Genomic DNA, 18,647 nt, shown 5'->3' with positions numbered 1-18,647 from the left:
CTGTTTAAGTAGCTCTTTGAAATTACGTACCTTTTCCCGGATGATCTAGATGATCCAGGAGGCATGAAATGACAGTTTAAAGCCACTACTTATTTGACTGTATTTGTTCAAATACCTGGAAATTTACACTTGAGATTGCAAAAAGGTATGAGAACTTCCTTTCCCTTTCCACAGGAATTAGATACAAAACTATCCCCTCCTCAAAATGTAGTAAATCTTAGTTATCTGGAATATATTTCACTGTATTAAGAAAATCCCAACTTTAGACTTGATTTTGGTTCACTTCCAATTTCTCCCAAACAAACAACACACCCTAGCAAAGCTGTGATTGTCAATGGACTGGAGCCATGGAGGAGCCCCTTAGCAAGTTCTTAGATGTAACAGAACCTATAAATGAACTTGATGTACCATAATGAACCGAGCCATGTATTAAATACATCCAGCTTGTAAAATGCAGAGTCAGTAAATTTATATGCTGTCCAAGGCGTGTAGTTACTCCATTCCTCAAAAGATTCTCAGGCAATGTTACTGAATGGAAGCATCAAAGTATCAGTGCCTTCTGGCAATGCATGCAGAATTCTCACTTTATGTTCCACTAAAATCACAAGTCTCTGGGCTAAGCATGCACAATGGATAATAAGAGAACTCAAAAGCAGGATTTTCATATATGTATATGAATGATATACAGAATCACAGAAAACAGTGCTGAAAGAGGTTTAAGATTTCAACTAGGCTGCCCCTGCCCTTTCTTTTCAGGTGCAGTCAACTCACACCTAACTAATGAAGATCTAACAAGTTCCTGAAGATCTCCAGTGGAAGCTCCACAACCCGGCAATCATTCCAGTACCACACTACTGTTAGAGTTAACAAAACCTTTCCTAATGTTTAACCTGCTACTGTTTTAGCCACTTAAGGCTAATAACAGAAAACAGTAGTTCAGATGAAACTATAAGAGCATTTAATGGGGTGGAGGATTACTTTACATCTGCTACAATTGATATATCTACTTAAACATCCCCACCATTTGTCATTTTTACAAAAAATCATGTTGGCCGCTATTTGCATTACAATCCACCAGAAGCCTTAGCAATTTTTAATGCATTTTTTTTTCCTACAGAATGACCATCTAACTATTCCTAAGTGCATAATTTGACACTTTTTCTTAATTATCTTAAATTTTCTCAATTTTTCTCTATATTATTTTACTACATAGTTTTCAAAGCTATTCCCATTTTTCAAATTGGTTGTAGCGTAGTGTCACCTGGCAATGCAATATGCACCCTATTTTACCATCCCTATCAGCAAGGAAAACATGGAACTATACTTGACCTGAAAGTGTAAATCCTGCATAAATGCCATCAAAACAACTTTCTCATTTGATAGAGGATCACTGACAGCAATTTCTTGAATATGCTTTACCAGCCAACTAGCATATGCATTTCAGAATCGTCTCAGCAAGTCCATATAACAAATGAGATGCTACTTGATAAGCATGCAAGATGGTATGAAAAACCTTACACGGTATCGGTTGGATCTCTGTTATCCATACCACCTGCTACATTTTCCCCAGAGAAAGTGAAGCTGGTTTCAAATGATTAGTTTTGGACAAGTCTGGATAATCACAGATCTCCTTCTTACCCTATGGCTGCTGTCAGATCTTTTGAGGAACTGATACTGGTCTAACTAATTTAGACCGGGCAATGCAAAAGACCCTGCCATCTGTGTCAGGCAACAAGAGCTCATGAGATGCTCACCTCTCAACATTTGCTTTTCCTGACATCCCCGCTCTCATCTTCCTCTTCTTGTCCTAGTCTGGAACTCCTGAATGTCAATAGAATGACTGCCCTTTAAAAGATAAAGCAAAACAGAAAATAAAACAATTTTATTCTTGCAAACACATCTGCATTTTACGTCAACCTACTGCCTGCAGCACCTTGTTATCTTGCCCATGGTTTGTCAGTCCATCTTTCAGTTTTAAGCTCCTCAAGGCAAAACATGGTATACTTTACCGTGTGTTTACTCACAATAATGTACTATACCTCCTCCTATAGTGGCTTGACCACTAATTGAAGCTGTAGGTTCCTGTTGTCACAGAGGTAATGGAGTGCAATCCTTCTAAATCCAAATTGCTTTCAATTGCTACACATGGTGCAAACACAGATATTACAAATGGTAGCCCATACAGACGCTAGACTTCCTGTGAATTAAAAACTTTCATGATTTAGAGCCCAATTTCATAAGACAATCAGCAACACACTTTTCTCATTAACTAGCAAACAGAAGCAATCATGGAGAATACATGTTTTACAAACACATTTTAATAATCTTTATCAGCAACCCTTTCCCCATGCACACAACGTTTGTATTTAGCAAAGACCAAATAAATTTAATCCACTCTCTGCTGATGTAATGACTTTGCCTTCCTCTTATTTTATGCTTTGACCAAAGTAATGTCTAAATGACTATTTGGTTAAATGTATTTTTTTCCACTTCAGCAGAATACTTCATGGAGAAAAAGAAACAGCCCACCTACTCTGACATTTTTTTTATTTTGGAGACCCCCAAATCCTAACTTTCCTAGTAGGCCTGCGTTAAAACTACCCTCCCTTAAATTATGCCTCAAGCTTGATTCATCACTGCAGCAACGGTTTCAGGTGCAGAAAGTCAGTCTTGCAATTCCAATCTCTCTGAATACAAAGCCTCAAAAGAACATTTCCTGCATGTCCCCACCCACTGATTTGTTCTTCTTCTGTTAGTCCATGCTGCTTTTGACAAACATATGACCTGATTTGTTTGTTAGCGCTGCCAAGATGATGAGCAAAAAGATAGAAAACTATTACACATAATTAAGTAACAAATATTTTGCCTAAGGGGGGAAATTAAGTAAAACTTGCACTCATACCACACCTTAAAAAGCTTGTGACAGCAATGAATTAGATTTAGACTTACTTTGTAATAAACCAACTGTGAGCTGACAAAAAATACTCAATGTTATCCTAAATATAGTTTATTTTAATAATACACTGTACAGATGTGTGACTTAGTATTTCATTTTTTAAAACTGTAAATTAAACACTACTGTGGCCTCTGAAAGCCAAAACCACCTACTCTTGACACAGCAAGAGAATGCAGTATCTTTCACTGCATAGCTGTGCTGGGATATTAGCAAAACTTTGTAGTCTAGGTGAATAATAGTATTTTTTAAAATTCCATAGCATCTCTTCTCTGAGAATCTCAAGCAAATCAAATGTCTTCTAATTAAGGTTCTTCGCCCATTCCAAAATCAGCATTTTATCCAGTATGAATGGGCAAAACGAACAGCAGAGGTTTCGTGGTTTGCCCAGGATCACACAGAGAGTTAATGGCAGAGCTGGTGCAGAGTCAGAGTTCCTGTCGTACTTGTATTCTCCTGTTCTAACCACAGGACCACACACCCACATCACCCCATAAACCTGCTGCACTCAGAGCAACGAAACATGACTTTAATGAAAACATATTTTCAGGATAAGCTTATGTCTCCTCTATACAACTAATACCACAGCCCAGAACAACTGTAGAACTCCACTAAATTTTTGCTCTCAGATTTATAGAGTTATCACTAGGATTTTTAACCTCTTTGCATCACTATTAAAGATGTAATAATTGAAAACTGACATTTCCACCTAGATTTTTCATGAACAACTATATGAATATGCAATCAATGACAGAGGCATCAAAGCAAGTGAGCTGGGCTGGGGGATTCCGCAGTTTATTTTTTACACGAGTTACTTCGTACAACTTTGATTTCAGCATTTCTCCCACAGTGTTTTTTAATTTACTTTGCCTTTTGCTTGCATGAGTGTTTCACAAGCAGCAATAAAAAAATCCAAAGAACAAAATACCTCCCAAAACATTATTTTAAAATGAAACAAAACATTTTAAAATGAAATAAATGTGTAGGGAGCCATAGGGAGTAGTCAGAGAATATATGCAGCTGGCAATATCCGTTGTTTAAGACTAATGTCTCAAACAAGACCTAAGCTAGGTCACTTAACCATTTGAGTTCCTTTGGGTTTTTTGATGAGGTGGAAACAATATTTACTCAGAGAATATACAGTTAGGGTTTCACAAAAGGTTAGTCCATCAGTGGCCCTGAAATCCTATTACATATGGCTTGATGAAATTGTAAAATATTACGTTTCTAGTAACCTATAGGGTCATTTTTCCCCCTCTCTACAAAGGGCCTATACTAGACATCATTTAAATCCTACTTAAAACATTAGAACAGGAATTAAATGGGATTTTAGAGATGAATAAACCTCATGTAGGTCTTTTCAATCAGGATGAATTTAATCTGTAGCTCCTAGCAGCACATCAGGACAAGCCCACCACAATTTTTCTATACTTGCCCTATGAGTACAGAACACAAAATGCATGCTGAATGCTCATCTCTGATTTCCACAACTGTTACTTCAGTCACTGTCCAGACAACTAGGCAATCTGGTTATTTCCAGTCTGCTTCAGCACATTCATCAAATAAAGGAAAAAACAAGCTGAAAGCACCAGGAACCCAGCCTCAAAATACAGTGCCCTAACAGAACAAGCTGTAATATCAACAAATATTTTAAAGTAAATACATTCAATCCCTAATATAATTTATACCTATTAAAATTGGTTTTGTGTCCAAAAAAAGGTGGGAGCACTCACAATGTTATGGTTTTCATGTTCGGTCACCCAAGCCCTATGCTTCTGGTATCTATTAACTATTTTCTGTAAAGTAAAGGTTACCAGGGACCAACAAAAATCCTGCTGGGTGAGATTTGTACACAGTAGTAAGTACATTCAATTATAATAGTGTTTTAATTAATTGAACAATGAAACATGGTCATTAAGTGAGTTTCTATCTTAAGGTAATACTTATAGAAAAAGTACACAGCTGCTCTTCCTCCTTGTTTTGCTGTTCATACATTAGAGAGCTAAGTGCAAAAAGGCAGATACAACTGGCAGTAATTTCCGTCTCATGTTGACTCAGGAAACATGGAGCCCAACTCTTACATAATGAATTGAGAATAAATTTAACTTGTCTATGTAAAGTAATCTGTTCTTAGGTATTCTTGCACTGACTGAGGGTCAGTTTTGTTTTTAATTTAACTCCCCACCCTGGCTATATAATAAATCTTACATAAGCAAACCCAGACAGTAGGATTAAAGGATAAACATAACTAATGCTCAGATCCAGTGTCTGTGATGAATGAGGGGGAAAAAAGCCAAACAAAAAAGCCAAAAGATGCGCCATGCACACACATTGCCTTTAATTTTCCAACCTGTCCAAAATTTATCATTTTCTTTCTAAAAATTGACCTGTCTCTAAACACACTTCAGCTGATTTTGAGCTTGTTGGCGTTTTTTTTCCCATTATCACCTAATAGGAAATTTTTTTTCAAAATATAGCTGCACAGAAGAGGAATATTAACAGTAAATGGATTGCTATGAGAATTCATGATTTTATAGCTTCTGCGTTCAAGACTACAGGGAAAATCATTCTGATGTTTGCTGAGCACAATGAAAGGACCAATTTCATTGCAAGGCACTTGGAAAACATATATATGCTATTTTATATAATTCCAATATAGAAAATAATATTTCAGATTGCATTACAGCAGTCAGTTTGGGAAAAACACTTAATATTTGGGAATGGTAAACAGAGAAAATAGCGAGAAATTCTAAACCCAGAAAAATACATAGAGGAAGAGTATGATGTGAGCAACACAATAATCTTGATTGCTTTCAAACCATTGAGATTGGAATCATCATGGAAAAAAATTATCTTTCTTAAAGAACATATTAGTAATTCATACATCTCACTTTCACAAATTAAATAACCTAAATATCAGAAAGTCCTTCCGTATTTTTTTATAAGTTATTCATAAATCTGAAAAGAAATGATTGACTTAAGTTTCTACTTTATAATCGATTGCATTTGCAATTCATTGCATTTGACTGTCATATTGATCATCTTATTACCAAAAGTTTGTGTTTGTTTATGCTGATGGGAGGTCCTTTTGTCACTGAAGTCCCATTTGAATCTCCTTTCAGGTCCCTACATCATTCTTCTCCTCAAAGTAATACGAGTAACTTAGGGAAAGCACTTACGTTACAGAACTGACAAGTTTCACAAGGGAAATGAAGTCATTCATTCTCCACTTTCCAAAATCAAAGATAGGGTACAATTTTCTCAATTATCAATTTATGGATCCCATATTTTCCCATACACTGACAAACACCAGAAAGCATGATCTGAATGTCTATGCAGATATAATTTACTATTTGAGAAGAACTAAAATGTTTTTCTAAGAAACTACCTAGACTATTTGTGAACTCCAGGGAGAAAGACGATGGTGAACCAACCTCATCTTAAAAATATATAGAGTAGATTAGAATATTTCCATATATGAGAAATAGAAAAACATTTTGGGAACAAGCCAAAGCCTTAGCACGAGAAAAATCATGGGGCTCTTCCAACCAGCACAGTACCAGCTTCCACAGATTGCCTTCCAATATTTCACAAAAGAAAATCTGAAAATTCAAATGAAATTTTTTATTCCCTAAACTCCCAGAATAAGTTTTGAAATATCAAGTGACTTTTTACTGACTGAAAGAAAATTTAGTGCCTATTCCAGATTTGATCTGATGCATTAAGTCTGGAAAAGCATTGTCTCAGGAGATTAATAAATAGGAAAAAAGTTGCAGTAATAGGACAGCGACTTTAGATAAGGAATCACAGATGCAATCTCAAGTGTTGCACCTGCAGACTCACGTTAGCATTCCCTTCTTTTTCCTTTAAATCCCCTTCGATATTTACTCCAGTGCAAAGAAATTGGGAGCAGGCTTTTTTCATATCCCCTTTTAGAACACCAGATCCACGTTCAGAACATATGCACATTTATTGAAATTACTGCTGTGAAGAGACCCAAAACCTACATGGCCCAGTGCACAAGAATGGGTCTTGCAGGGACAGCTCTCCCATGACTCCATACCTTATATACAGTGGGAAGTCACCCGTTACCCAGAAGCAAGTGAATTTATAGAGCACTGCTTCACACCACCTATCTTTAAAAGCATGCCATGTGTTTGAATATAAGTCATTCACTTGATGCAAGAAAAACAGATTTGTTGCCAAAAATACAGTTGCTTCAGACATGTAAGCCATACATTTGTCTGCTGCAGAATAACCATCCAAAGGGCATAATATGAATATAGCTGGGAATGCAACAAACAAAAAGGATTCAAAATCACTCTCATGAAAAAAAAAAAAAATGTTGTAGTAGTTATTACCATAGTAAAACACCCTTTCAGAACTATAAAAACCGTCTTCTCTCTCTCTGCTCAAGTGAGAGTATCCAAGTTTGCTAGTACAAGGCTGAAATAGAATTATCAGATAAAGAGCACTCTTTTCTACTTGCTGTTAACTACTTTTCACTTCCTCAAAACACAAAGTTTTGGAAGTGTTCGATAAACAGCAAATATTTTTGTTTAAATTCACTTTGCTTCTATAAATCAAATTGCATGATTCATTTTAACATCAACAGCTAGAAGTACTTTTGTCTGTGGGATACAAACAATAAGATAGTGCAAGTAGTGCTTCATCTTGTACTCATTATATTTATTTTTTAACAGCAAATGTAGCCAGTGATTTAATCCTTCTATACCTTGTATACAGCCTCATCCTGAAAGAAAACACTTCTTTTTCTCTAGTGTAAGCATTATGACATAAATACCTGACTTGTGTAGCATGAAGCTGTTGACATTTGTCTCAAATGACTGGGTACAAGCATGCTTCTGTGTACCTCCCTCTTTCCCCCTGTACTTTTAAGATATTTTTTGCCCTGGCGTTCAAGGCAATGCTGAATCACACGGAGCACTTCAGTGAATATGTTCTTTGAAGAGCTGGGTTTTTTTCTGTGGTTCTTGTTACATATAGTTCAAGTGACAACAAAAAAGAAACTCCCCAAGAGATTGCCTTGCATGGTTTCTTATACAGTATATTGCTTAAAAGTGCAAGAACTCATACTGATTTCCACTTACCAAGGACTAATGAAATAGAATGCATTGAAATTCTTATATACTGTACAGAGACAAGGTTATTGACCTGAAACTAGAATTCTCAGGGAACGTTATATCTACAGTTCAGCATAATTGCAGCTACGCATTGCACAGCTCAACCCAAACCAGTCGAAATCTAAGCTGGGTAACATGTTTAATTGTACTCATATAAATGATAAGAGTAATTTTTTTTAATTCAATAGATACTGAGCACACTTTAAGCTGTTCTTCCTTTTCCCAACCACCTGCCCTATACAACACATGCAAAATAAGCAGGAACAAAAAGTGAGACTAGATCTGTGAAAGGAAGCTACTGTTTTAACTCAAATCAGAGGATGGTAACCCAGGATTTACAGTCCATGGCTATCTGAAGATAACTCCACAAAATGCCTACTCCACAACCCACAAAGAGGAGGGACTTGTAGCAAAAGCAAAGCTACTTTGCTAATAAATGACATTGAACTCTGCTTTCAGAATGTATTTTTGTTCCCTCAAAATCAAATAAATACAAAATTCACCAAAATTTTTTAGGAATGAAGGCTTTTCATATCCAAATTCTCCATATTGCAGGGAGAAAAATAATTGTCAACAGTACAGGTGTAATGGAAATTCTGAAATCATTTCAGCTTTGTGACTGGGGCTGAAGGAGTATCATCTTCTAATTCTGAGATTCTGGAAACTAAGGCCTGATATTCTGCCTTAAGACTGATGTGGGTATTTGTGTGTGATGTGATATGCGCACACAGACACTTTGTTGAATAGGTTGAAGTAGCAACCCATATTTTGCTCAAAATGAAACTAAGATCACCCAGGTGGAAAAGAATTTTACTGGGGGATGAAATTAAGTAGTTCTTTTAAAAAAAAAAAATCTACAAGGAAGTACATATAATCTCTCCAACAAATCCTAAAAGGATGCAGTAATAAGAAAAGTTTCTTCAAAATATCTATGATCAAAATGAACTGAAAAACAGCTCTAGCCAACAGACAGTTACAAGTTGAAGCCATTTCTCCATCAGTGTTCACTTACGCGTCCCCAGTGGTTTGGAACACATCTGAAACCTGGCATTCTTATTAATTCAAGTGTTTTTTTTCCCCAATAGTCAGGGGAATAAAACATATGCTTTGTTTTCTACTTTAATGACCCTTTAACAGCCACATAAAGATACTGAGTAAGTGTTTGTGGGAGCAGGGAGAAAGAGCAATAAATAACTTTAATTAAATTCATTTAGTCACAAGTGTGAAATTATCTCAGTATTCAATTTCTCACAGACAACTCTCTCATATATGTATAAACAGCCCCAGAACTGAGGACAAGCTAAAACATCTACTTTCCCTCTTCTAATTTTCTCTCCTTTTAACAACCTTTCAGACAAGGTCTCCCCACATTTACACAATAGCCACCTGGATCTGCTTTCCTTCCAACAAGTTTCTACTGGTAAAGCTTTCACAGGTGAGCAACTTTGTCAAGGCCTGAAAGGAGCTGGAAGCCTTTCTCAAAAGGCCTTACAACTCCATGAAGGTCTTGTCCTGTATTACTTGTGTAACCTCTACTGTGCACACAAATAGGCCTGGTATCATTATATCCATAAACACCACCATAAAAATCAACGTTCTTTGCAAAAAGACAACAGTGAGGCTCTAGTAACCACCTCTGTTAGCATTTGGCTTGTAAATGGCAACCAATTCAAATGCAAAACTAAAACTGGCACATTTCTGAAACCAGCAAGCTCTCAGCACACTGCGAGCTTATGAGAAATGCAGAGCAAATTAAGTGAGATCAAACCCAATAGTACTTCCAAAGAGAAATGAATCATTGAAAAACCTCATAGTAGGAAGAAAAATAGAGCAACACTTTTTCATAAGAGCGAGTAACTGAGGAAAGTTTTAATAAGTGTCACCAACTTCTGTAGCAAGAAATGCTAACTCCTATTAGGAGAGCCCACTAAATAAGTAACTGTATGTTGAAGCAGCAAAGATATTTGTCTAAAGACAAAAAAAGATGATCTGAAAGAGGAGGATGAGTATGATTGCCAAGAAAAATACTATGAGATCTACTATTGAAAAATAACCAAATTCAGTTTATGTACCCCCTTCAGCATCCTTCCATAATATTTAGTAGCAAATGGCAGCAGCAGTGTTTTGCACTAAAAAATGTTGGGCTACTGCTGTTGTTTTATTATAAGAGTGTGGAGGACTTTTTGGGTTTCAGTTCCTCATAGATCTGACTTGTTCTTTTCCTTGTGTACAGATAGATGCATATAAACAGATTTGTTTCCTGAAAAGTCTTCAGAAAGCAGGCTAATTGAAAAAAGCTTGCATAAGTCCAAGGGAAACTATAGGCAATGACAGGAAATTGTAGCTAGTCATTCAGTCCATAACAAAAATGCATATTAAAACAGTCAGCCCAAACCAATTATCGTCCCTCTTATTGAAATATCCTGCAACAAAGTCTATGAAATACCATCACGTGGAGATATCCTTACTGGTGGCAGTACTGTATGATGCCATCTATAGACCAAGGAGGTTGTATGTTGTATTTCATCATACTGGTATTGACTGCATGCTCTGGAGGACAAGGTACGAGGCTGCTCACCCCAACAGCAGAACTCCTCTGCTTAGCACTGAAGAGAAGGAAAGGCAAAAGCACTGTTGCCACACACTGGCTGCGTCACCCTGGCCTGAACTGAAAGCTCACTCAGTTTTCCTGCTCACTCATTCAGTTCCTACAGCTCTCAGCTATGTTATTTACACCATGTAATGTCAGCTGTGAAGTAATCACTGCCTCTAAGGAAGCGGAAAGGTCAGTAACTCATTTCACTAAACCACTGAGCAACCAACACAAACAGAATCATCTCAGGGCTTCTCTGCAGCAGAAGCAGGCCTGCATGAGAATATGGGACCAGGGCCAGCCTGATCTTCTGGCAGGAATGGGAAGAGGAAAGGGAATCGAGAGCAACAATGAGCCAACTGAAGAACTACATGGATGGGAAGGGTTGGGCACCAAGCAAGGCTTTTGGGGTGGCTCTGCCTCCCCAGCAGTAGCTGCCTCTACCTATATGCTGACCCCCTCACAGCAGCAGCTAGCTTTCCAAGGCCCTGGCACAGGCAAAGCAGCAGGACCACAACACTTTTGCTATGGCAAAGCGGTTTCCTTCTCTACACAACTGTTTTGCTTAAGCAGAGGGAGCCCTTTCACACCATAAACACATCAAGATATCACAAAAGAAAACTAGATTATGGATGTCCTGATCTCCTGAACTGATCTTCTGGTCCTTGTGACTTGAATGATATACTCTATATCCTTAAAGCAATTTGTAGAACTTTTAATATAATTATTTTGCAGGAAATAGACTCTCTGATAGAAGTCAGCCCTTATTTTCTGGGAATTCTACATTACTCTAGCAACACTTCAGCGCGTGAAATTAGAAACAGAGGAGTGACAAGCGAAAAGAAGAGCTGGGGGAGAAAGTATTGGGCAGACAAAGTTGGAGAAAAGACATTAAAAATGAAGAAAAAACAGAGGAAAAAAGGCAATGAAAATGAAGAAAAAAAGGAATACACAGTTCAAAGTACAGTGTCAATTAGAAAATGCATTGTGCTAAAAGCAACCCCAGCTAGTCTGTGAAAATGAAAGTTGTATGTGCCCATGTCATTGCAATGACAAGATTGACTGACTTCTCTAAGCTACTGAAGAAAATAAAATGTCATTATTCTCATTTTCTTCCAAATTTTGACCAGTTTCCATCACTCTTGGCTAGATTTCTGCAACAGCATCTTTACATCCTGTTTATAAATAGATAAAACTGTCTGTGGAGTTCAGTATGTAAATAAACTACGTTGAACTGTTAGTAAGCTACTAAAACTGTATTCGTTACTTATAATAGCAATGTATTTACTAGGTTTAAATGTGGTTATTTCCAGCCTTTCAGGACTGTAAGACATGAAGCAGGCAGGATTGACAAGTACATATGTATATTTATTTATATATACTAGCCCTGCTTAAAAACAGTGTCCAGACTAAGATGGATAGATTAGTTAGTTGTTTCTGGGATTCTTACAACAGCCGAAGTGCTTCATGCCAAGTAGAGAATCTACCTGTATGCTGGTGGGTTGTTTTAAGAAAGGTGTTGAATGGGTTAAAATTAAGTGTTATCACCAGCTCCATACAAACAGAGCTAGCCCTTGAAACCAAAGACACTCATCTTTTCCTCAGAAGGCATGTGAGCCAATATTTTATGTCAACAAATGCAACCGTGGGACCAATCACATACAGAGCTATCACCGTTCAAACTGGTACACAAAATAAAACTCATCACACAGGAACAGAATAGGCAAAGTAGGAGTTTACACAGGACTTGACAAAACATTTATAATCTGCCAACTACTAAGAATTTACCTTGAAAAATTTTCCCTTCACTGTGTCTAAAAAAAAAACCAAAAAACCAACAACCAAAAAAACCCAAAACCCCAAAAAACCACCAAACCAAAAGCAAAATAAACCTTACAAACCCTGCTCTTTAAGTCGTACTAATATTATTATTTACTACATTAATGTGACATTGCCCAGTGGTCAGTAGGTAACAACTACAAAATAATATAACGGAAGTAAATAAAAGCTTTGCACAAAGCAAGACTTAAGTGACTAAAAACCGTGAGCTGTGTAATTAAGATGTTGACAGAGACCTGAATCCCGCTAGCACTTTTTTCCTTTCCCATATCACTCTTCCTCAAGAGAAAACATTTCTTCTAATCATCAAAGAGCTTTCAGTGTTAAGACTTCAGCTGTCATTTTAAAAGTTAAGCCTTTTTGACTTACTTCATAGTGTCAGAGGTATTCCAACATAAACATGAAACGCAATAAATGGTAAGTGTAATCTCTTCACAAAACACACAAACTAATCCTTGTTCCTACAATTGTTTTACTGCCAAATAAAAAACATTTACGAAGAGTACAAGTGAATTAAATTATCTGAAAGGTCCCCATTGAAGTTAATACTGAAATTCCAGATATCACATATCCAGTTAAGAAAACTGAATTTTCAGCCTCAAAACTTTATTTGAAAAGTGTGAGACCCCTCCTCTCTTAGTCAGTTTAAAAACCAGCATTTTATGTAATTGAAGTGTTCATATTATCAAAAAGGCAAAAGAATGCTACTGTTATGTACAACAAATATACTTAATTGTGCAAATACAAAACAAATATACTTCATTTTCATACATCTCTTTCAGGCTTAGTTTCTTCTACACAGATTCTGCTGCAAAGGCAGTTAGAGAGAAAGACTGTAGGAAACCTATTATTACTACCTCTAACGCTAGCTCATTGAAGAGCTCTTAAGTACTTCATGCAAAAACTTCCTGACTGATCTTGCATGTCTGATTTTCAGTATCTGGTTCTAAAACCCAGAACCCAGTAATTTCTTCCAGTTCTCGCTGTCCACAGTGTGTGCAGTGGAGCGCCAGCCTTGTCTGAAAAACCCAGAAGCAGGAAGGATTTAAGCGAAGAGGCCTGATCCAGCATCCACTGTGCTTAAAATGTACTTGCATGGCTGCACCAGTCTTTGAATCAGATCTGCATTCCTTCAAACATTTTTATCAAATACATGTCAACCTGGTAAGCTCAGGCTTTCTAAAGCAGAACATTTCTACGTACCCACTTCAGCATAAGATTGTTCCTTACAGTACTGCAGTTTGTCCAAAGGTTTAGATGAAGCTTTATGAAATAATCTCTCTGTACTACCAGACATGCTACAGTTACTGTAGGAGTGGGTTACTGTCACCAAAAAGTTTCAGTAGCTTTGTCATGATTAGAAGCAGAGCTCTGCTGCATAGAGCAGCCTCTGGGAGGTGAATGAGACTGAGAAACAAGCGTCCACCACCAAACTCCAAAATAGTATTTATACAGTAGAAAATATACAAGATGAAGGGGAGAAAAGCAGATTTAAAATGGAATCTGTTAGCTACCAGAGCACACTAGCTCCTGTATAACAGGTATCATTTTCTCTTGTCAACTAATGCTGGTTCTCGTTAATTATCAAATAAACTATTCTGATTTAGTGCAGCTCTGAATATCGTTACAACAATGTGCTGGAATACTTTTGGAAATACTGTGTAAACCAGGAGTTACTCAGTTTGCAGCTGAGTAGCAACTGCGTACACAGAGCAGTTCCTGAACATTAAGGAAAAAACAGTCCCTGCTCTGAAAAGAAACTGGTTCCAGCATACACGGATGATGAATGTGGTGAAACAATCCAGTCCTTAGCTTTTACACTGAACCTGCCATGCAGCCAGACCCCAATTTTGCAGACAACATCCACAAAGCAAATTTCACAATGGTATCTGAACTGCTTAGGGAGAAAGTGCTACTTAGCACCACATTTGCAGAATCACACTTTGGAGTATAGATAGCCCAAGTATGCATATATGCAGAGACTCCTCTTCCTAAGAGGAGGAGTATTTTACAGACACTGAAGGATGGTTTATGGTTTCAGCTTTTTGTATTACAATCTTAGCACAAACTAGCAAAAATGCTAATCTCCTGTGATTAGGGATGCAGAAACTGTGATGTTTCCAAAATTAGAGAAAATTGCTGTTGCTGTCCACTTATCTTTTGAGGCCAAAATACATCATTTATTTTATTATTCCCAAAAGGTATCATACTTGGCACACGACCATACTAGAGTGGAAATTTCCCGACATACTAGATTGTATCAACACAATCTGTCATTGAGCAATAACTCTTTGCATGGAAATATCTGGATAGACTCCAATAAAAACTGTGTAAAATGCTAAACTACAAACATTCTAATCTTGCAGACTGACGTGGAATATTTGACTCCTGGCCTAGGCCTCCCTCTTCAGCATGCACATTGCAACCAGTTTTCCTGTTAGCATGTCACATTTATCATTAGTGTTGTGAAGAGGGAAAAAAAAACCCCACAAACAAAAGCTTTTATTAAAATCTGCTTATCTACGAGGAATTAAAAAAAAAACTCAAAAAACAACTAACAAACAAAAAAACAAACCAGGAATACTACTTCAAGTTTTCATGGCCATAGTCCTAAATATATGGCAAATCCACAGTTGTTGAATTTATCCTAATATTCTCTCCAGCTGAACATGTGTTTCCAATTTGAATTTTAAACATTTTCTTTCTTTGCAGCTGTAAAACAATATTTTCTAATCAGAAGATGGTAGTAGACGAGATATTCTATTTTTAAGTCTGCAGACACTCTGGGAAAGTGAATTGGCTCAGTCATGTGAGAGGACTGCCAGTGGTGAAATTCAACATGATAACTTCAGTGTCGAAGTGTAAAAATGCTCACAATAACATTTAGCTAATAATCTGGTTTATACCACGATCTCAAATTTTTTCCATCTTTTTTAGAGACCAGAACATCAACCATGACAACTTATTATTTACAAAACATTTAAACATTTAAAACTCCTTCAATGTGGGAACATCATCAAGAAAAACATTTTTAGATAATACACAATTACTGCATTGATTGCTTTATTTACCACTGCATCTTCCCATTAAGATCCTTCATATAAAACTACTGCACAGTTGGCTTCATCTGAAGCCCTGAAAATCTGTAATTCCTTGCCTGTGAACTGAGGATTGGCTCACTGGGGAGTCTTTCTACAGCAGCTTTTACACGAGGATATTAACTTCGTGGACACTGAATTATAGCAATATCAGAGCTGAGCTGAGGTGCATGCTGCTACACCTGGAGCTGACTCGTGTTAACATAAACAAAATTTAATTTTGCAACCTAAACTAGGGGTGGCAAAATTCAGTGTTGCACTACCAGCAATAGGAAGCAGAGCAGGCACAGGCAGCGTCACACGATGAATGGAGAGATGTTGTGAAACAGGAAATGAAAGGACTCTCATCAGGCTTCTGGAAATCTGTGGGAAAGAAAAGAGGTGGAAGTAATAACTGAACATTTCTTGTGCATGAGAGCAAGGACAGATACGACTAAAGATCCTAGTATGTGTGCGGGTGGGGAAGGCATCTGAGTGGAAGTGGGAGAAGTCTTCTAACAGAAGAGAGTCAAAAAGAAGAGCTGGGAGGTTGGTGGAAGCAGTGTCAGACAGGGAGGAAAGAAAATCTCTCTTCCTCTAGCCTACTGTTTCTTGGGATACTCTCATAATTAAAGTAAGGAGAGGAAAAAAAAAAAAAAGACTGAATGAAACTATTAAATGCTTCCCCAATATATTCTCTTTCTTATACCACTTAAACATGTATATTTGTCAGCCGGAAGTTAAATATCAGATTCTTTAATATTCAAACTAATGGACAGTTACAGTATTCACTACAGAGAGGATGAACATTTATCACAACTAACAACTAATTTTTAAAAATACCTGAAGTGTATGTTTAAATTGTGGGGTTTTTTTTTCCTTTCACATTCATCACATCATCTCATGTGGAAGCCTAAAGCCTTCCCAAGAAGAAAGCAAAAAACCCACAAAGTCCATTCTCTTTCTTCAATTGAGAGCTTCCTAAGACAAAATACATAGTACCTTTTCCCCTAATACATACATACAAATTCCATTTTCTTCTCCCAGAAAAAACAAGTTTCAGGTAAGCATTATTGCACGCTAGCATTCATCCTCCCCTTGCTGTACCCTCTCCAAGCTGTGCAAACGTTCCTGGCAGCGCCAAACCCTGAAATGGCTGCGTGACAGATGGTATGTCTGGCAGGTTACATGTCCCCAGTCTGGCAGGCAAAAATATCTGATGAAGTACAGCATTTTGTGTTTTGGGAGTATTTTTGTTATGGATTTCCAGGGGCTGGGGAGTTTCTGGAGGGTTGTATTTGTTGTGGTTGGGGGGGGTGGGGTGGTTTTTGGTTGGTTTCTTTTTTTCTTTTTTAAACCTATCTGTATTTATTTAAGTATAAGCTCTAAATTGCTTGCTTCACCCCCCTCTCCTCCCCTTTTATTACATCTCTAGAGGCAACAAGCCAAAAAAGAATGATTGTTAACTGTGCAACAGTGTCATGCCTTAACATGCTTCTCAGTATTTTACAGTTTAACTAGTAGTCCTCTAGCCTATATTTTAAAATCAGCCTTTCTTGTGCCAAACCAAAAAGAAATAAAGAAAAAATTGTACATTTTAAAATTAAAAAAAATAAAATAAAATTTGAACTCATATTTTTAACATCTGCTCAGGAATTTTAATAGATTCTGCTTTATCAAAGAAAAAAATTACAGGAACCTAGGTACTTGTAAGTGCTTCACTTATGTAATCATGTAGGGCAAAACTTATAAAAATACTCTGCTCCTATTTTCAAGTGAAAAGTCACAGGGGCAATAAAGAAAAATAAGTACTAACTTCCTTGTCACTTTAAGTTAAAAGACAGAAGAGCTATTCTGAACACAACTCAATGAGAATCTAAGCAGCAACACTCAATGTGTTATTATGGCCAGATTCAGAATTAAATATTCTGGAATTCTGTCCACAATCATCATCTCCATTAATTTGTATTTCTTGCATTAAAATAAACTTGATTTCCCTGTAGGGAATGTAACAGCTTTCATGGGGAAACGTCAGTATTTTGTTTGAGGATGGATCATTTAAGAGGAGACAATCTTTTATGGTATCATGTCACTTAGTTTTACCTACCTAGTTTAAATTAATTACCTAGGCTTTCTCCAATGGTCCTTCACAGGACATCAAGCAAGCTGTCCAGGCAAAGAGAACGCTAAACAAAAGTCAGTTTTCCTACACTGCAGCCTTGCAGGTCTCCAAGACTGGAAAGCTCCCAAAGCTGGCAGAAGACACTGCTTACATGCTGACAAAATATGCCTTGATAATTGGATGAAGGGACTTGCCAGCCAGCTGATGGCAAGTGAAACCGTACTGTGTGACCCTCTTCGGGAAGCTTGGTGACAGTATGAGTTGGCCAGAGATGGTCACGCAGCTTAGTAGGAAAGACCTGATTTTGCTAAAATGCTAATGTAATAAAGTCCTCAAGATATTGAGAATTTATAACTCCCCCCTGCCAAGGTTTATATATTAAGATTACTGCAACTGGTTCTTACTAGTCACACTGTCATTACCAAAGGAATTTAATGAGTAACAGGACCCTCAAACTAAAAACCCAGAAAGCTTTACCTTTTGCAGAAAATCCCAACAAAACCAACCAAAAACCCAAGAAAAAGTCCAAACAAAACAAAAGCCATGTTTTAGCTACCTACACTTCTCATGGCAAACTGTCAGCTCTGTTTAGTCACAGCAAGCCACCCTAAGACAAGGTAATGGCTCTCTTCTTAAAGCTGTTTTATGACAACAAAATTATATTTACAGACATAATTAAGGAAGATCAGATAATGTTTCAAATAGTCTTAACACACAGAAAAGGAAGCTTCTAGCATGGCAAGATACAAATTCCTCATAAGAAAGCAGCTGTTTGAACTGTCCTCTCTCCTTATTGAACCTCTGAAACAAATACAAGGAAGCATCAGACTTAATTATGCAAAGCAAGAATAAAACCGCTTGTTACTTATTTCTCAAAAAAAGCATTTTTCTTGAAGCCTGGAATGCAAGGCTTCTTTTG

General features: G+C 37.1%; 1 long non-coding RNA gene across 2 annotated transcripts in view; it reads right to left on the bottom strand.

Annotated features, from left to right (window-relative positions):
- Nucleotides 1-18,647, bottom strand: part of LOC127017124 (uncharacterized) — a 57,834-nt gene that overhangs the window by 26,936 nt on the left and 12,251 nt on the right. For both annotated transcript variants that reach the window (XR_007766543.1, XR_007766542.1), the window contains exons 2-3: nucleotides 15,891-15,990; nucleotides 1,755-1,845 (exon numbers count right to left, since the gene is read on the bottom strand). This is a non-coding gene — a long non-coding RNA (uncharacterized LOC127017124). The remainder of the gene's footprint in view (nucleotides 1-1,754; nucleotides 1,846-15,890; nucleotides 15,991-18,647) is intronic.

This window comes from Gymnogyps californianus, chromosome 5 (genome assembly GCF_018139145.2).
Source record: "Gymnogyps californianus isolate 813 chromosome 5, ASM1813914v2, whole genome shotgun sequence".
In the NCBI taxonomy this organism is placed as follows: Eukaryota; Metazoa; Chordata; class Aves; order Accipitriformes; family Cathartidae; genus Gymnogyps; species Gymnogyps californianus.
The sequence above is the reverse complement of the archived record's forward strand: the minus strand, read 5'-3'. Positions and strand labels throughout refer to the sequence as shown.